Source organism: Sorex araneus, chromosome 4 (genome assembly GCF_027595985.1).
Source record: "Sorex araneus isolate mSorAra2 chromosome 4, mSorAra2.pri, whole genome shotgun sequence".
Lineage (NCBI taxonomy): Eukaryota > Metazoa > Chordata > Mammalia > Eulipotyphla > Soricidae > Sorex > Sorex araneus.
Window position 1 is genome coordinate 87,861,672 of NC_073305.1, and position 21,179 is coordinate 87,882,850.

Consider the following 21,179-nt stretch of genomic DNA (forward strand, 5'->3'; position numbering starts at 1 on the left):
TGGACTGGTCGACTTGTACAGTTTGCACCAAGAGACTGTTTTCTGAGACTAAGAAAATGAAGGATAATACCACTGATCACTACATGAGATAAAAATCTGCCAGAAAAACCTGTTTCAATGACTTTTTTTTTTTTGTAAGCACCACTGCATAAAAAAAGGAAAACAGACTCCGCTGGCAAACTTACTGAAATAAAATTTGACCTAGTGGAATCAGGCACACTGGTGACCCTGGTTTTCTGTCTTGGGTACAGAGTTTCTCGTGGCTAGACCCAGGCTGATAAGCTTTCAAGGGGCCCGTGTTACCTCTATCCAATGGCTAAGACCTTTCTTGCCTTAAAGCTATAGTGTTGGGGCAGAAGGGACAGCTGGCCTAGAGTTGCTTCTACCGAAATGCTTTCATAAGTGAGTGAGCTAGTGTGGGGTTGAAGTTACTGTAACCTTGAAGGTCTGGTTCTACTGTCGCTTCAGGGTCTGTTAATTGAGGGAGAGGAGGACGAAGAGAGAGTTTTATGGACACTGAGTTCAGGTCCCAAAATCATCTTCCAACCTGCTGTTCTCTTCTCATCAAAGCATCTTGATGGAGTGACCATGAAAAATGCAACCTTCTCTGTTCCCATTTCCAGAGCCAGCCGAGGGCCCCAGGACAGGATTGAGAGATGGTCCCCGTGGAGGCTGCAAGGATTCATCCCCACATATGCCCAACCTAAGTTGGCTTACTGAAATCCCTTCCTCTTCTGGCTGGGCTGCGTCTTTGTGGTTGGGGCCACCCAAAAGGTCACAATCTTATGCCAAATGTGCCTGAGAGGTAAATTTATTTGAGAACTCCGCCCAAAAATAACATTTCTTGACTTTGTTCAACCCAAAGAATGCTTATGCCTCTCCCACTCTATTTTAGCCAAATTTTCTATCTCCATCCCCACAAGACAGTCCTGTCTCATTTTATTTTGACTTATACTATGTAACATATCTGCTGTTGGTGGAAACTGAAAAATACCATTTCTAACTACAATTGGTTAAAAGGGTTTGACAGGAATGGGATGGGGAGAGAGAGAGAATGAGTGAGAGGAAGAAGGGAAGGAGAGAGACAGGGAGGGAGAAAAGGAGGGCAGGAGAAATTTAAGACTATCTACTCAGAAAAGTGTTAATCATTTTGCAGATGAACTGTTCTTGTTAATGAATACGAAGGGAAACATATTTACACATGTGACATTTCCATTTCCCGGTGTTCTTGCAAAAGCAAGGGACATGATAATGTTACATAGAACTATTTAATAGTAAACTTGAACTACAAGTTAGATTATAGTCCTAACCCATGAGAAGACCTTTTTGATTTTTGATTACTTTACTATTTTATTTAAAAAATAATTCTGTGTATGTGTGTCTCTGTGTGTGTGTGTATACACACACGCATGCATGCTGAGGTTGACTTCAGGGCTTCACACCTGTGAAACAAGTACCTACCTCTGAACTACTTTCAGAGTCCTTAGTTTTTGTTTGTTTGTTTGTTTGTTTGTTTGTTTGTTTTATGCTTTTTGGGTCACACCCAGCTATGTTCAGAGGTTACTTCTGGCTCTACACTGAGGAATTACTCCTGGCGGTGCTGGGGGACCATGTAAGATGCTGAAAATTGAACCCGGGTCGGCCGTGTGCAAGACAAACGCCCTACCCGCTGTGTTATTGCTCCAGCCCCAAGTCCTTACTTTTTTGACTTTGTATACTCTAATGTTTCAGTCACTGGCATAGGTAGAGGGAATGTGTGTGAGATAGAAGACAGCTCTTGGTTATGAAATAACAAGAGTCTCTTTCCTCTCTCTCTGGGGTCTCTTTCCTCTCTCTACCCTCTCCCTGCCCTCACCAACCTAGCTACTGCAAACTCAAAAAGTGGGAAGATCCTATTCCTCAACTCAAGCACTGATGTGCCATTAAATCCCAGAGTTTGAACTCAAATTCCTACATTTGGCAAATAAATACTTGGTTATGGGTGAAATGATGTAACAGATTCGCTTGACTGCAGAATAATGATATAACCTATACTAGTTCAGGAATGTTGAGTGTACTTGTAACAGTTTTATGTCCTAAACCAGAATGTGGCTCAAGTGGTAAACACACGGCTTGCGTGAGTGAGGCCTTGGGTTTCCTCCCCAGTACTGGGGACACTGCCAGAAGAGGTCTCTGAGCTGTGACAGCCATGCAAGGTGCAGTCCCTGGCACCACAAATAACACCAAATAGTTTTATGGGCCGGGAAGGGGGACTGGGGTAGAACCTCTGCCTCCCAAGCATAAGACCTCAAGACTAACCTGTGGTACCACTCCACAGACCCACATCACCGAATGAGATGTGATCCCTGGCACTAAAACAAATATGCAACCCACGGCAAGGACCAAAACCAAGAGTATGACCACCTACCCTCACCCCCCAGCAAGCACCACAACCAAATATATAGCTTTCAGAAATCCTGGCACCTAAGGATATGATGCCCAGGAAGCAAGTGTATGATATCACACAGTAATTGACAAAAAAAAAAAAGGAAAGGACGAGAGAAATTTAAGGTTTCTTCACACTCAAAAAAGTTAAGGAAAACATTTTATGTTCTTACCTGTTTGAACATTGACAACAGTAACCAGAGTCTGAAATGTGTTAAGTAAGAAGATTCACATTTCAAAAATTCCAAGACATTGTGTTAAGCCCAGGCAGCACAGATAAAATCCTTTGGCTTTTAAATGAAAGGGAGGAGAATTAAAAAAAAAAATACATGGTAGAAAAGATACATTGCTTAAAAAGTCTTTTTTCTGATTTTTTATTTTGGCAAACGGACATTAATTTAACATTTCCTTGAAACTTAAGAACAAATTATGGAAAAGAAGAAATGACTGTTTTGTAGTCCCTAAAACATAAGCAAGTACACTCCGTTCTCCTCTGGGATTAGAAAACTAAATTTGCCAGAACTTTCTTTTCTGGCAAATTTAGCAACTGAAGCCAACACGCATTCAGTTTCCATCTTTCCCACAGAATACCAGCTGGAACGAATGAAACCTAGACGCAATGAGCTGCCAATGACCGCATCCCTTCCGCGAGGCTCCCCTGGGGATTTCTGCCTTCCTTACCTCTGATTTCCAATGGAGATGCAGACCAAACCGTGTCATACAAATCTCATCTCTGCTGCAGGTCCCAGCAGGCGCTGGTCATTTTCTACAGAGTGGCTGTGCCCCAATCCAGGTCAAGGTACATTATGTTAATGAGCTCTGACCATGGTCCAATCAAAGTGGAGATGCTCTCAGCTCCGGAATAGGTAAGAGTGACCCAAGAAGCCACTTAACCAGCCCAATTCGTTGAACGCCAGTAATGTAGATGAATGAATATTCTATGGTGTGCGTCTGCATTTTCTTCTCCTCTGGGTTTAAAGGGCCTTGCAACTGAAACGGATGTTGATGGAGAACCACAGGAGGAAATACAGATGTTTTTCTTCTCCTAACTTCCTAGGTCCTCCCTAGACAAACTTATTTTCCATAGATTCTGATTCGACCCCCATTTCCTCCTGCCTGTGTTTAAGGGGGGGGGGGAGGTTACAGAAATAACACATTCATGGAATTTATATAGGAAAAAATGTTTGGAAACCAACAACTCTTTTTTTGTTTTGTTTTGTTTTTTTTGGGTCACACCCGGCGATGCACAGGGGTTACTCCTGGCTCTTCACTCAGGAATTACCCCTGGCGGTGCTCAGGGGACCATATGGGATGCTGGGATTAGAACCGGGGTCGGCCGCGTGCAAGGCAAACGCCCTACCCGCTGTGCTATCGCTCCAGCCCCATTTTTTTTTTTTTTGGTGGAAACCAACAACTCTTTAACTAGAAACTTTAAGAAGGTTATCCTTCCCCTAAGAGTGATACTCACAAATTCGGTGCTCAGGAATCTGTGCGCAGCAATAACTCTTGGCAGTGCTCAGGGGACCATAAGTGGTGTCAGGAATTGAACTTGGGTCACCTGTGTGTAAGGCAAGTGCCCTGCCTAACGTGCTGTCTCTCTCTGGCTCTGCCCACAAATTCTGAATGTTCTAATCTTGCGCTAACACCACCACCCCACCCTCCTCCCCAAATTTTCCCTTAAGGAATTATGCTTAGGCGTCTGGATACAGACCTAGTGAGTTCAGTTCACTTGCTATGTTCCAGGCATTCTGGAAATACAAAAGACAACGCAAGTCTTAAGAAGTTTAGTCTGGGTGGAGGAAGCAGGGAGATGGCTCAGAAGTCTGGAGCACAGATTCTGCACACAGGCAGTTCGATCCCAGAAAACCACTCGGGAGTGGCCCCAAAACAAAACAATAAAAATTCAGTGGAAAAGATTTACCCAGATGATACAAGAGCCCAAGATGCCCTGGCGGGCAGATACGAGGCAGTGTGAAGGGGACATAGAGGGACGTGTCACAGAGCAGAAAGGTGGCGATTCCGAGGAACTTCTTCCTCCAAAATGATGCTGACCAGCCATTTGGGTGATGTTTGTCACACGTGTTAAAGCATCAGGGAATAGGGGGGTGTTCGGGTATTAGATGAGGAGTATGGTGGGTCCTGAGCCACAGGAGGAGTTGTTCTTGTCTGATTGCAGACCCTGGGAGGTGGGGGAGAAGTAAGAACAAGTCTGAAGGTGCAGCGCTGGGGGCTGGGGATGGCTCTGACGCTGAGCTTCTGCCTTGCAGGCATGAGGCTGGCCCGGCACCGCCCTGTTAGCTGAGAACAACCCTGGGGCCCCTCAGCAAATCGCTCAGTCTGCAGTGCTCTGCCGCCAAGAGTGCGACCCTGGCTACTGCTACAACAACAACAACAAAAACAACTTCTAAGTTTTTTTTTAAGTTTTTATTTATTTTGCTTTAGGGCCACACCCGGCGGTGCTCAGAGGTTACTCCTGGCTCTGCACTCCAGAATCACTCCTGGCAGGGCTCGGGGTTCAGAATATATGGGATGCTGAGGATGGAACCCCAGTTGGCCGTGTATAAGACAAGTAAGTGCCCTGCCTGCTGTACTCGTTCTCTAGTCTAACAACTTTAGCACAGCGGGTAGGGCATTTGCCTTGCACATGGCCGACCCGGGTTCTATTCCTCTGTCCCTCTCGGAGAGCCGGCAAGCTACCGAGAGTATCTTGCCCATGTGGCAGAGCTTGGCAAGCTACCTGTGGCGTATTTGATATGTCAAAAAACAGTAACAACAAGTCTCACTTGGAGATGTTACTGGTGCCCGCTCGAGCAAATCGATAAGCAAAAAGGATGACAGTGATATAGTGATTTTTTTTAATTTTTATTTTTGTTCTAGAGTCACACCCAGTGATGCTCATAGGTTACTTCTGGCTCTGTGCTCAGGAATTACCCCCACTACTCTGGGGACCATGTGGGATGCTGGGGGTTGCCAGGTGCAAGGCAAGATCTCTACCTGCTGCCACTATCTCTCTGGTCCCAGAACTCTATTTTATTATTATTATTATTATTATCATTTTGGGTCACACCCAGCGACATTACTCCTGGCTCTGTACTCTGGAATTACTTCTGTCGGTGCTCAGGGGACCATATGGGTGCCGGGGATGAACCCGGGTTGGCCATGTGCAAGGTAAATGTCCTACCCGCTGTACTATCATTCCAGCCCCAACTTTTTTATTTTTAAGGGAAGAGAAGCCGTAGGGCAGGGGAAGTTCCGTTCTTGAGAAGTCTCTCAGGCTATTGGTCCACCCCTGAGACAGTGTCGGAGGCTGGCGGGGAAGTGGGAGAGCCTCCCCACAGCCAAAGACTTCCCCACCCTGCTGAAGACTTCCTTTGCTCTTGATCTAATCCTGGTCTCCTGCATGCAGTCCCTGCCAAGCCCGCTCTCCCTCTAGTGCCGCCAGATAAAGCCCAGAGTTGTACCATGCTAGGTTATATCTAGAGAAATCCCCCCAGGACTGAGCCCCTGGGTCACAGAGCAGAGTCAAGAGCAGGTTTAGGGAGGCGATGAACTGGTGACTGGCACACCTGCTACGATGGTTTTCTTATTTGAGTCCCCTTGCGACAGGACTTTCTCCTGTCAACATTTTATCCATTCTCAAGAACCCAAAATCTCTTTTTTAAAAATTTAATTTAATTCATTTTTTTGTGTGGGCTGGAGTGATAGCACAGCGGGTGGGGCACTCTCTTTGCACGCGGCCGACATGGGTTCAATTCCTCCGTCCCTTTCAGAGAGCCCGGCAAGCTACCAAGAGTATCTCGCCCGCACGGCAGAGTCTGGCAAGCTACCCGTGGTATATTCGATATGCCAAAAACAGTAACAACAAGTCTCACAATGGAGACGTCACTGGTGCCCGCTCAAGCAAATCGATGAACAATGGGATGACAGTGATACAGTCAATATTTTTTGTGGGGGCCTACAGCCGGCAGTGCTCAAGAATTTTTCCTGGCTTTGCTTAGGCAATCATGCAGTGCTGGGGATTGAACCTGGGCCTCCAGCATGCAAAGCATGTAATCAAGCCCATTGAGCTCTTGGGGCTGGAGTGACAGCACAGCGTGTACGGCGTTTGCCTTGCATGCAGCTGACCCAGGGTTTGATTCCCAGCATCCCAGATGGTCCCCCGAGCACTGCCAGGAGTAATTCCTGAGTGCAGAGCCAGGAGTAATCCCTGTGCATTGCTGGGTGTGACCCAAAAAGCAAAAAACAAACAAACAAACAAACAAACAAAAACAAGCCCATTGAGCTCTTTCTCTGGCCCTAAAATGTCTTTATGAGACTCCCACCGTTCTCCCCACCCCCTCACACCGCACTGGTCTAGAGCACATAATTTCTCAGTTTCTGTGATGGTCCAGAACTCTGTTTAGGGGGCCCTGGAGATTCCCAAGTGTAATGCTGATGTTACATTGTTAATACTTTTTCACTCTTGTCCCAAGAACCAGCTATTCTCTGACGGAAGAGAGAATTGGGGATCTCTGATTGATTAAGCCGATAGCTGAGGGCACAAACTGATAACAGAACTTCTACTTCTGCAAGGTCCAAGCTTCTTGTCCCGGGTTCCCTAACTGGATCTCTATTCATACTGTTAACAAGAGTTTGGGCTGCTTCCCTTGACTGAAACTTCAGTGTTGCCAGAGCAAGCTCAGTACTTCATCTTTCCAGCATCTTCCTAAAGGTCCAAGTTTATCTTCCCTCTACCCCTTTGAAGGAGGAGGAAATCAAGACTCAAGACAACTCACTAGTGTTTAGGTGGCAGAGCTGTGGGAGAGCTTAAAGGAGTGTTCACCTCTTGGTTAACCATAATCCGGTTTTCCCATGTGTTCAAGCATTTAGAGAGGCCCAGGATGGCCAAGTGACATTGTACCATACCTAATCCCATAACAACTATAACAACCCTCCAAGTTAAGGTGTTTACCTAGACTGCACTCATTTGTGGTGTATAGAATAACATCACGTGAGGCTGACACACAAGGTCAGTAGATACAAGGGCCAGGAGGATTACCCCATATCTGGAAGACTGCTTCATGAGCAGAGGGGAGAAGGCAGATGGAATAGAGAAGGGATCACTAAGAAAATGACGGCTGGAGGAATCATTCGGGATGGGAGATGTGTGCTGAAAAGAGGTAATGAACCAAACATGATGACCTCTCAGTGTTGCAAGCCCTAATGCCTAAAAGTAGAGAGAGAGTATGGGGAATATTATCTGCCGTGGAGGCAGGGAGAGGGTGGGAAAGGGGGGTTATACCAGGGATATTGGTGATGGGGGATGTGCACTGGTGGAGGGATGGGTGTTTCATCATTGTGTGATTGTAACCCAAACATGAAAGCTTGTAACTATCTCACAATGATTCAATAAATTTTTTTTTTAAAAAAAGGTCTTTACCTAGAATGCAGCTGGTAGCTTTCAACTCATAGCCTTGAGACATACCTTGTCCCACTAAATGGATGAACATGCTTCAGCATCTTCCCTCTGTCTGTGTGTCTGTCTGTCCTCCCAGTACCTACCTTATCTCAATCAATGGGGGAAGCCCTAACTCCTCCTGCATTTGGATTTGTCTAACTTCTCTAGTGTGGATTAAATCGTGGGTCTAGGGGCTGGAGAAATAACAGTGGGTAGGGTGTTTGCCTTGCACGCAGCCAACCCAGGTTCGATTCCCAGCATCCCATATGGTCCCTCGAGCACCGCCAGGAGTGATTCCTGAGTGCAGAGGCAGGAGTAAACCCTGTGCATCACTAGCAAAATAAATAAATCTTGAGTCTAACAATTACTGTGCCTTAGGGATTGTTCCAGATGTTCAATCCTTACTCCCACCTCACGATACACAGAATCGCAATCAGTGCAGGTGTGGTTCTAGACCACTACAATAAAACATGCATTGCTATATGTCCCATGAATATTTTGTTTTCTCTGTGTTTATAAAAGTCCTGTTGACATGATATAGTTGCCTATTAGGGTGCAATAGCATTATGTCTAAAAATGTGTAAACTTTTATTAAGAAATACTTTTCTTGCTGAAAAATATTAACATTTAATGATCAGTTCCACAACAAATATATTGAAAATGCTAACCAGTCACTCAAACCTTCAACAAGTCTTTGTGTGTGTGTGTGTGTGTGTAAAATATCTGTGAAATGCAGCAAAATGAGATATGCCTATATTTTAAACAATATTAATAAGAAGAAACTGGGACACAGAGATATTAAACAACTTAATCTTTACAAGACCATGAAGCAACCAATCTTTTTTTTTTCCTTTTTGGGTCACACCAGGCGATAAACAGGGGTTACTCTTGGCTTTGCCCTCAGGAATTACCCCTGACGGTGCTCAGGGGACCATATGGGATGCTGGAAATCGAACCCAGGTTGGCCATGTGCAAGGCAAACGCCCTACCCTCTGTACTATTGCTCCATTCCCATGAAGCAACCAATCTTGAAGCATAAACAAACTGGCTTGGTCAAGGAGAACATCGACTTGAGAAGGACTGTTAGAACATCTTGCCTGCATGTCTACCTGACACAGGGACCCTCTCTCATTTTAGCATTCCCCTGCCTCCTTGCTTCACCAGGCTTTAGGAAACTGCTGTTCTTTTCCTCCAAGGCTGAGCATCAGAATTTTCTGTCCTTGAGTCAGAAAGGTGGTCAGAGGGCTGGGGCACATCCCTTCCAGGTGGGAGCCCTGGGTTTGATGCCCACCCCGACCTGGTCCCACCAGCACTGCCCCAAGCTGGCAGTAACCCCTGAACAATTCCAGGTGTGGCTCAAAAAGCAAAGCACTGTTCGTTCTGTCACTTATGGTACGGGACCCTATCTGCCTCACACAGGTCTTCCCTAGAGCTTTCCAAATCAAAGGTGGAGGAATTGCTTTTTCATTCAGATGCCAAGGGAGGGAGAGAGAACACAGGGGTGAAGTGAGGGGCTTGCCTTGCATGCAGTGATCCTGATTTGATTCCTGACACTGCTGAGATCCTCTGCACAGAGAGAGCCCCGGTCCTCCTGGGTGTGTCCCTCCGGGATTACAAAGGCTAAACTGTAAGTCTGTGGTAGTTATCTCTGCTGCTGCAGGGCAGAATCTGAGAGGTGAAACCAACAAGTGGGGGTGGGCAAGAGGAAGGCGGAGAGACCTGGTTACACTTCAGTTTGAAGTTACCTTCAATCTGGTTTCCCACAAGCCCTCCGACATGTTTCTTAAATTTCCACTTATTAGAGATCTATTTTTAAGTGTTTCAGTTTAGGAGATTGAACCCCAGGACTCACATATGCAAGGCTGGTGGTTTACCATTAAGTCACGTATCCAACCCTTACATTTTTCATCAAGACTTCGGCTCCTCCTTGTATTTATGTGTAAAAGGTAGGCACCCCTTTGTTTGACACCCTTAAAAATCAGTAGGTGGGGACGGAGCGATGTATAATGGTTAGGGTGCTTGCCTTGTACATGGTTGACCGGGGTTCAATCCCCAGCATCGTATATGGTGTCCTGAGCACTGCCAGGACTGATCCCTGAGTGCAGAGCCAGGAGTAAGGCCTGAGGACCACTGGGTGTGGCCCAAAAGCCAAAAAAAAACTTTAATAAAATCAAATCAAATCTCAGGAGGGGCTTTATAATGTCTCACCTGAATCAAAGTGCAGGACACAGAAATTATCTTTAGCTTCATCTTGCTCAGAAATTGTTTGTTTCTTGTTTGCAGTACCTGGAACCGAACCCAGGGCCTCCTGCACGAAGCTATGTGCTAAGCTGCTGAGCTACAGCCTGGGTCTGCAGATACTGTTCTTAAAGCCGATAATCCAGGGACCATCAAAAACAAAATAGTTACTTAACCCGACTTTGACTCCAGACTGGTCTCAAATGTCCACTGAGGGAAATTGCCAGAGAAAGGTAGCCGCCTCAGCCTATCTCAAAGGATTCATTAAAGAACTTCAGTGACTTAGCTCTCAACCTGAGAACCAATTTTCTGTCCCCTGTACCAGAATATCATCCCCAACAGCAAGACCATGAAATGACCTTACGACAGAGACCCCCAAATAACTCACTGGCAAAAGCACCTGCCTTGCAAGCGTGAGACTGAAAGTTGGATCCCTGATGCTGCCCCCATGAACTGAGCCCCCCATTCCTCACAGGGAGGAAGGGCTAGAGAGATCAACAGACTGAAGCACAGATTCTGAATGCAGGAGCCACGGATTTTATCCCTGGCACCACTCGGTCCCCTGAGCACAGCTAGGAGGATGATTGAGCACTGAGCAGGGAGTAACCCTGGAGCACCACCAGGAATGGCCCGAACTCCCTTCCCCCCAAATTAAAACTAAAGTGAAAGGAGAAAGGAATAGTGACCAGAACACTCTGGGGACTGATAAAGGCCTGTCATACAAGGAAGGAGCTGATGACAGCTGAGAAAGAACCGAGAGAACGTGCAACACAAACTAAGACCAGTCTTCTCTGCTTTGAGAAATTTGGGTTTGGGTTTGGCTGGGTTTGGGTTTGGCGTCACACCCAGCAGCCCTGTGCTCAGGGGTCACTCGTGGCAGGGCTGGGGAGCCATATGTGGCACCTGGGATTAAACCAGCTCAGTGGCAAGCAAAGGAAGTGCTTTAAACCCTGTTCTATCTTTTTGTTCCTGCATTCCCCCTTTCCCCCTTCCCCAACTTGATCTCTATAAAATAAGAGTCTATAGTTTGAATTCGACTGACTTCAATGTACTCCAATTTTGATTTAGCATAGACTGCCCCAGCAATACACAGGGATCTGAGGACCACCAGAGACGTCCCTAGTGGTGCCAGGGGGGAGGAGAGAGACATGCGTATCAGGCATGAGCTCTAGTTCTTTCACTTTTTTTTTTTTTGCTTTTTTTTAAGTCACCCCCAGCGATGCACAGGGGTCACTCCTGGCTCTGCACTCAGGAATTACCCCGGCGGTGCTCAGGGGACCATATGGGATGCTGGGAATCAAACCCGGGTCAGCCATGTGCAAGGCAAACGCCCTACCTGCTGCGCTATCACTCTAGCCCCATAGTTGCACTTTTTTACCACTGAGTCTCATGCTTGTTTTTCCTTTTTTTCATAGTGCCCAGGAATCGAACCCAGGGCCTCACACATGCAGAACCTGTGCGCTGCCACTGAGTCACAGTCTGGACCCTAATTTCACTTGTTAATGCAACCCAAAGAGCTCAGACAGGCCTCAAGTCCTGCCTGTATCTCTTAGAAATCTGAAACCAGCAAGATGAAACACAGCACAGGAATTTGAAGCAAAGTCAGTTGTGTGAGAAAAAGGTGAAAAAGCACTGGGCGGTTTGGCTCGGACAGAACTTCTGAAACTTTCCACTCACAATCCCTCTCCACTCAGGAAATTTTTACACAATTCTTCATATGTAGGAATATAAAATGGGTATACAGAACTCATGCTGAAAATAAATCATGAAGGGAATTATTGTCAAATGACCCCCACATTCAGCTACACAATCCCTGAGATCAAGATCCCTGGTTTAGAGAGCTAGGGACTAGAGCATCATCAAGGTATATGCTTTGTAATTATGATGATGATGATGATGATGATGATTTAAGGGGAGTTTGGACCACACCTGGAGCTGCTTAGGGGCTGCTTCCAGAATGGAGCTCAGGCGCTACTCCCGAAGGGGCTCAGGGCTCATGCGCTGCTGGGGACAAAATCTAGGCTTCCCAGCATGCAAAGTACGGACTCCAGGCCACCGAGCCACCTCCCCATCATGGCGCTTTAAATAGATTTCTTGGTTCCTCAAAATTTGTAATGAATTTAAATGTGTTATTTCAATCCCTAGTAGCAAATATTGAGCAGGTGTAGGATCTTGTTAAAATCGGTATGTTTGAGCACATTAAAATAAATGATATTTTGAGATACATTTATGAAAGTAATAAAAATGTTATGCATTTGGGGGTTTGGGGATGGATTCCTTTCCGTACTTCAAATAATATAAAAGTTTTTGTAGCTTTTTGGGTCACACCCAGTGATGCACAGGGGATACTCCTGGCTCTGCACTCAGAAATTACTCCTGGCAGTGTTTGGGGGACCATATGGGATACTGGGAATTGAACCTGGGTCAGCTGCGTGCAAGGCAAACACCCTACCTGCTGTACTACAGCTCTAGCCCCTGATATAGATATTTAGGTCTACTAAAGGCTATCATTCTGAGTGAAGTCAGTCAGAAGAAGAGGGACAGAGGCAGAAGGATCTCTTTCATATGTGGGACTCGAAGATACACAGCATGGGAGCAAGAAATAGTCAGAGGCAACATAAAAAAGAGAATTGGTTCACACAACAGGGATTGTGATTCTTCCAGTGGCAGGCATGGTGTGTGTTTGTGTGTTTGGGGGGCAGGGGGATATGCAGGTGTTGGAAAAGAGGCACTGGGGTCCTGAAGGCAGGGAGGTGGGTACACAGTGATAGGCTTGGTATTGGAATTCTATACACAGAAAACGGAAAACTATTATTAACATTATAGAACATTATGCAACTTCAATCAATAAAAGATAAAAATAAATCTACACATTAAAAATGGTTTAGTTCTAATTTCTAATATGACAAACATTGGCAGTAGCTTTGACCACATAAACAAGTTAGTTGAAGTGCTCACTCATTTTGTTTCTTTTTTTTTGGGGGGGAGGTGGGCACACTTGGAAATATTTAGGAGTTACTTCTGGCTCTGCACTCAGGAATTACTCCTGGCAGTTCTGGGACCATATAGGACACCAGGGATGAAGACCCGGTCAGCCAAGTGCAAGACAAGCATCCTACCTGCTGTACTATCGCTCTGGCCCCAGGTTTTACTCATTTTAAAGCGTGAAGTGGGTCCTGAAAGCACCTATTGTGAAGTCCTACACTCTCAGTCTCCAAGGCTGGGCCATCCTGCAGGCGAGGTTTCTGATGAGATTCAGCCCCTCAGAATGTAAGCTCCCATCCTAAGTCCCTAGGCCTCTCTCCACGGCTCTCAGCAGTGGAAAGATGGCAGGCATCAAAGAAGGGCGGATGATAAGACATGAGCAGCTTCGGGCACCCCAGAGGGGGATGGGTGCGAGCCTTCCCCACCCTAAGGGTCGGAGCCCTGGCAGCCGACCTCCACAACCCACAACCCAAACATCGCCACACTCCAGGCTGCTTTCCACATGCTCAGGCCGAGCCTCACATATGAGTAAACATATTCCTGGACCGCGTGACACATCATAAAATACTCCCTACCCATTATCCATCATTACCATACCATATTTGATGGGGTTCAGGCAGTAGACAACCAATCATAGAGGGAAATATATATATGCATATTTAAATATTTTCAGATATATATACCAAAGTTCACATCACCCAAACTTTAAGAACATGTTAGTGATATCCTATAGAATGTCTTAATGGCTCCTGCCAAAATAGAACAATCTTCACACTGTTTTCCTACATGAACACTTTTTTGTTAGCACGTTCAGCAGTTCTTCATAACAGAGAGGAGAGCAGGAGAGGGAGAGATTGCCAGCTTGATGCTCTGAGAAGATTCTGTGGTCACACACACAGAGAATGTGGAGCCCCCGTGGAGGGGGTGAGGGTTCAAGACTAGCAAAAAAAAAACAAAACTTCCCCAGATTCCTCATGTCACCCCAATTTAAGCTTTGAAGTCAGGACAAATCCCAGGTACAGTTCAAGAATCCTGAGGAGGGTGAAGCAGTTTCAGTGGAAACAGCTGTTTCTTGTATAATGCAATTCCTGACAAAGCTCGTTTTCTTCTTTATACCTCTAAGTTTCTAAATTTTCCATAAGAAACATGTATCCTTTAAAAAATGTTATTAATATGAATTGTGTGGATAAAGATGCTCTGGCTACTCTCAAAATGCCTGATCTTTGTTTTTCCAGGAAACTTGCCTCACGGTGGAGGGCGAATTCCTGAAGGTGGGCAGCATTCAAGGTGGCAGCTACACATGGGCTGTGCCCGAGTTAAGGCAAGTTTCTGAAATAAATGCCTTTGAATAAACTGTTGAGTTCCTGTACTTCTCTCCTGACGCAAAATGGCTGTCTGTCTGTGGAACCCAGCAAACCACCTTGCCTGTGGCATTTTGGACAGAGTGCTTACTGAACCCTAGAGAAAGTCACATTCCTGTGACCCTCTCAGTCCTGTATTCATGATGCTGCAGTGTGTCCTGGACCCCAAGGAGACGAAACAGGATGGCAGTGATGTTCTGAAAAGGCTCTTTCAAAATACAGGGTTTATCACCTTCGACATCCCAGCTGAAATGACTAAAGGCGAAATAGTCATTAGAGCAAGCAGATCACAAGCTTCCTGCTGCCAGTTCCCATGGGGAGTCCTATTTGGATGGGAGTCAGTGACGGGAATATGATCGCCTTTGAGAGAGGCCCCTCCCTGTTCCTCTTCTCCATCAACGGCCCCCTGAGACGACAATTTGCACACCACCAGAATAACACTAGCAGCTTATGGACAGATTCGGTCCACGTACTCGCCACAGCCATGGGTGATTCTTTCCACAAGTACATGTGGGAGAAAGGAGACCATTATCTATATCTCAAGAGCCACTTTCATCTCCAATACAGGGACCCTCATGGTAACGCACCAAACTGCTATGTCTCCAAAGCCATCTGTGATAATGTGAACTTAGTGTATGTGGTGCCAAAAATCCATGAATCCAACATGTTGTTGATGTATTCCTCGAAAAAGAATCATGAACACTACTGAAATGAACTTTGTAGCATCTTCAATGTAATAAAGAGAATCCTGTCAGGCTGGAGCAATAGTTCAGTGGGTAGGGCATTTGCCTTGCACACGGCCAACCTGGGTTCGATTTCCAGCATCCCATATGGTCCCCTGAGCACCGCCAGGTGTAATTCCTGAGTGCATGAGCCAGGAGTAACCCCTATGCATCACCGGGTGTGACCCCCCCCCAAAATAATAAATAAATAAATAAAGAGAATCCTGTTTGCAAAAATTATATATTATTAAGGTCAATAAGGAGAAAACATGTACTGCTTATACAGTACTTCAGAGCAACTGTTGCCAAAGTTTTGGTTTCAGAATAAGTTTATGCCTTTATCTTCTTAGTATTTAGAGCTTTTTAGTATGTGAGTTATCTGTTAATTTTCCATATTGAAAACTGGATTAAAACTGTGGGATATAGTTATTGATGATTTGAAGAGAATAGGACGAGTCTATTACATTTTGACAAAAGTCATCCTTTTATTAAAAATATACTCAAAACAAAACCAAAAAAAACTCTTAAATTTGTTTGTTTAACATTGTTGCCAGTCTGTTTTCTATCTGACCTAATAAAAGACACCTGAGCAGTTTATATCTATTTTTGTGCTTAGTCTTTTAAAATACCATGTTGTGCCTCCTTAGAAACTCCACTGCACATCTGCGAAGATTTTCAGAGAAGAAAGGCAAGTAATATCTAAGTATTGTCATGAAGAGAGCTCTTGATCATGTAAAGTTCCTGAATGAATCTGGAAGACCCTCCAGTCTCCTTGGCCCCATCTTTAGAAACCATTTTCTTTACACTCTATAGACTATAGTCACAACCAAACCTCACTTGACTCACCAAAAAACAAAAATGAAAATAGAAAACTTTGAATTGGGCATGTTTTCAAACAGATGAGGAATCTGAGATTCAGAGAGGTTAACCAATTCATCTAAGATCACAGGCCTGGATTCCAGTGTTTAGACCCTGAATCCAAGAGTAGATTTCAGATAACATATCTCTTCCATAAAAGCTTTCAACTACCAAGTTTTTCCCAACAACTCAGAGAACTAAATAGTATTGAGGATGACTGATGTCTTAACTCTGGACCATAAGATGAAAAGGGAGAAGTTAGACAAAACAGACCAAAACAAGCAAGCGGCAGAGGTGACTGATTTCTGGATACCCTTCCTCCTTGTATTGTATAACTTGAGAATCTTCTTTGCCTCTCTGCAGTAAGATTGCAACATCTGCAAAATGGGCGGATGATACCTTACTTGCCCCAAGGCCTGGGCTAGATGAGACAATGATTGCCCAAGATCCCTGCTAGTAAAGGCTATCAGGTACCAGAAATTCCAGTCACTTAGAAGACTAGAAACTCAACTCTGTAGAAATGGATTCTCCTTTTGAAGTCTTATATGGTTCCATAGTCCCCGTAATTCTCCTCTCTCCTCTAACATGATGTTTAGCACTTGGCATTTATTTCAAACTCAGTCATCGTTATCTTTCTTAGAATATACTCAAGCACTGTCCCCCAAACTCAGCCTTAAAAAGAATTCATGGATTTTCACTATGAATACTCCAAACAGATAAGGAAACCCCTATACCCCACGTTAGCTGAAGTCAAAGCATGAAAGGCCACAAAAGCTGCTCTGGGAGGGATCCACACCCCACGCACCTTTCTCCAGCCCAGACTGTGTTTGAGGAAGGAGCCCTGAAATCCTAAGAGTGCCCAGGAGAAAGTAGATGGATCACTCCGGCATCAACTTCCTCCTAACCTGTGAGTTAGCCATGAAGATAGAAGACTACACACTTGTGTTCACTGTGGATGTCCAGGCTGCAAGCACCAGACTAAACCATCTGCAGAAGTTGTGGTAACAATGAGGTCCAAGTCAACAACCTGGTCACACTGCATAAAGAGGAAAAGCCTTGTGCTGGCCTGTCTCTGACTGGGGTCTAGGATGTCTCAGTGCTGCCAATAAAACTGGCATCATCTAAGCCAGTATTTCTCAGCCATTTCCCCACTGTGTCCTGCTTCTGATCTTGTTTCTTCTTGTGGCCTCTATCCTACTGGTTGGTCCCCTAATTTTGTATCACAGCTGCCCCATCGATGAGATATTTTTACTTGTGGTTCTTTGGAATATCCTGGGGACCCACAAAGAAACATATGGTCTAGGGTCAGAAACATTGATCTAAATGAAGTTCAGCTGACCATTGGGAAAAAAGGGGGGAAATTTATGGAGGGACCCATAAATATGGCTTCAATGTCAAGAATCTGCCTTGCATTGTAGAGGCCACGAGTTTGATCCCAAGCATTATACCACATCTCCAAGTGGGAACTCTGGCTCCGTCTGTGAGATCTTTAACCACAAGAAGTACAACTTCTGGCACACCACAACCAAGTAGGAGATCCTGCACGTTGCAATATTGTCCACAACAACAAAGGGAAGAGAAGGGGAAAGTTTAATTACCTAGGTTGGGGTGGGGGTGGGGTGGGGGTGGGGTGGGTGGAGAACAATCAGTGGAAATCATCTGAAAAGTGTGTATGTAGCAACCAACCAAGGCAGTTCAACTAGGCCCAGGACGTGCTGATTGGATGCCAGCCCTCGGCCCCCACCTGCCCTCCAGCAGCTGGGGAAGATTTAGGAAAAAAGGCATCCCAGATTTCCATTTCCCAGCTTGCTGCTGGGTTTACATGTTTTCAATGCACGTAGGCTACCCTTCCCTATCTCACTTTTTTTAATTGTGATAAAATAACTATGGCCTAAAATTGTACCATTATATGTTGTACCTTATTTTTGTTTGTTTTAGATTCACATCTGGAGGACTGTAGCGATAGCACAGCGGGTAGCGCGTTTGCTTTGCACATGGCCGACCAGGGTTTGATTCCTCCGCCCGTCTCTGAGAGCCCGGCAAGCTACCGAGAGTATCCCACCCCCTCGGCAGAGCCTGGCAAGCTACCCGTGGTGTATTCTATATGCCAAAAACAGTAACAAGTCTCACAATGAAGAAGTTACTGGTGCCCGCTCGAGCAAATCCATGAACAACGGGACGACAGTGCTACAGTGCAGTGCTTTAGAGTCACACCTGCGGTGCTCAGAGTTTTGGGACCATGCAGTGCCAGGGATCAATTTGCAACCTCCCTCATGCAAATCCTTCTTTCCAGACTTCTCACCAGCCCGTGTTTTATATTTGGGTGGTGGCCAAGCTGACAGTGCTCTACTCTACTCCCGGCTGTGCTCAGGGACCATGTGGTGCTGGGATCAAGCCTGGGTCTCCTATGAGCAAAGCATGTGCTCAGCCCATCGAGTTCTCTCTCCTGACTCATTTTAACAGTTTTGTTTTGATTTGTTTTGTTTTGTTTTGTGGTCACACCTGGAGTGGAGTTCAGGACTTACTCCTGTCTCTGTGCTCAGGGATCACTCCTGGTGGTGCTCCTGGGGGAAATCACACATGGTCTTGGAGACTGAACCATAGTCAACCACATGCAAGAAAAGTGCACTACCCACCATGCTATCACTCCAGCCCCCATTTTATCTCCTGGAGTTTTCATTTTACAAAAATCTGTAGCCATCAAGTAATAATATTTTTTATTTAAAAAAAAATGCCTTTTCCTCCTGACCCAGACCCCCACCATCCTACTTCCTGCCTCTATGAATATGATTATTCTACATGCCTCAGTGAAGTGAAAAATTATCCGATGTTTATCTTGTTGTGGGTTTATTTTACTTAACAATGCATTTACTTAACAATGCTTTCAAGTTTGATCCATATTGTAGCATGTGCCAGATTCCTGTACTTTTCAAGATAGAATAATATTGAGTGTATGTGCCACGTTTTGTGAATACATTCATCTACCAAGTGATATTTGCATTACTTTCACTGCTTTTTTGTTGTTATTTTGGGGGGTTCGTTTCATTTTTTTATTTTATAAAGTTGTTTATGATGATTTATTACATTCAATATTCCACCACCATTATTTTCAATTTCCCAAACCACCACCCAAACCTGCCCCAAGAGCAGATCCTAAATAGTTTAATTTTTATTACTTGTTATGAATAATTCACTAAAAATGATCAAAAAAGTTTTCTGTAGAAGAAAGTGTGTGAGGATTGTTATATCTCACACTGAATCCATTTAGCCCTTGTATTCAAGATTGCTAAAATGTTGGTACATTGTGCATTAGTATTTTCTTACTCTAGTTTGGTTACCTTCTACTTTACTTCTCATCCAATGTGGTGTGCTACACTTCCACAGGCTCAGGGAGAGCCTCATCCAGAAATAAATCTGGTTTTTAAGTTTTTGTTTGGGGGCCACACCCACCAGTACTGGGGGCTATTCCCAGATCCCAGCTCAATTTCTGGTGGTGCTTAGGAGACTAAGCCATTTGGGAGATGAAATCCAGTCCCCTGTACAATACACTCCAGCCCTTGGAGTTATCAGTCTGGTTCTTTCCACTGCATTTAAGCATTTGGAGATTTCTTTTCAAAATTCAAGTAACTCTACACAAAAGAAAAAGCAAAATAGAACTAATGTCAGTAATCCTGGATTAGAGAAGTATGCACTGAGTTATTTCAAATTTGAGAGCAAATTCCAGGGTTTTTTTCTAAACCTAGATTTTTGTCTTTGTTGTTTTCGTCTCTGAAGATATCTTACTAAATTGTAAGTTTCATAAGATCAGGGAATGTACTGCATTTAACTTCACATTCCATATAATACACAGCAAAATTCCTGGCAAATTCCATGAACTTATCTTTGAATGCACCAGTACAGTGTACAATAAATGAAATATTTTCATATGGATTACCAAATTTGATTTTACAACAGCCTTCCAAGATGGGTAAGGCAAATATCTGTGTGATTTTATAAACGAAGAAGCTGAGAATCTCAGCTCATCGTCAACAACATGCAATTAGGGTCACCGCCAGAAATCTTATAACACCTGATTCAAGGGACAGTTCATCTAACTCCCCTCTCCAACTATCAGCAGCTAGGAAGGATGATCTGAGCACAATTTCTGAGCACAATTTCTCGATGAGGCACAGAAATATAAACTGAGGAGCTGAGAGCTAGTATAGCAGGAAAGGCACTTGCCTTGGCAAGCACCATCCCAGGTTCAAACTTGAGCCCTACCAGGAGTGGTCCCTGAGCACAGAGCCAGGAGTCAGCCGATAAACATATATAAGACAACTTCTTCTTCTTTTTTTTTAATTTATTTATTTTTAATTAGAGAATCACCGTGAGGGTACAGTTACAGATTTATACACTTTTGTGCTTATACTTCCCTCATACAAAGTTCAGGAACCCATCCCTTCACCAGTGCCCATTCTCCACCACCCGTAAACCCAGCGTCCCTCCCACCCTCCCCAATCCCATCTCCCCCCCACCCCACCCTGCCACTGTGGCAGGGCATTCCCTTCTGTTCTCTCTCTCTATTTAGCTTCTATGGCCCGCAATAAAGGTGTTGAGTGGCCACTGTGCTCGGTCTCTAGCCCTCATTCAGCCCGCAACTCCCTTCCCCCGCATGGCCTTCGACTACATTATAGTTGGTGATCGCTTCTCTGAGTTGCCCTTTCCCCAGAACGTGAGGCCAGCCTCGAAGCCATGGAGTCAACCTCCTGGTAAGACAACTTCTTAATATCTTTATAATCTTATGTGACTGACTTTGATGACAACTAGCATTTTTAAATTTTTTAATATTTCCCCCTCTGAAAAAGCAGTTCTTTCTTGAACACATATCTTTTTCTTTCTCTCCTCTCATACTTCTCTGAGTGAATTTCTTTCAATAAAAACTATTTTATTTCATCCCAAAAAGAGAGAAAGTGATAACTTTGTAAGAGCAGGCCTGCTAGCCTATATATTTGGATATTTTTTAATGTGATTTTATTAGCAAGCTCCCAATTCATGAGTAGAAATCAGCAAAAAGAGCTAGTGGAAGGCTGGATAGTACATGGGTTGAGGTGCTTGCCTTGCATGCCAGGGGTCTCAGCTCAATCACCAGCACTGCATATGGACCCCCAGGACCAC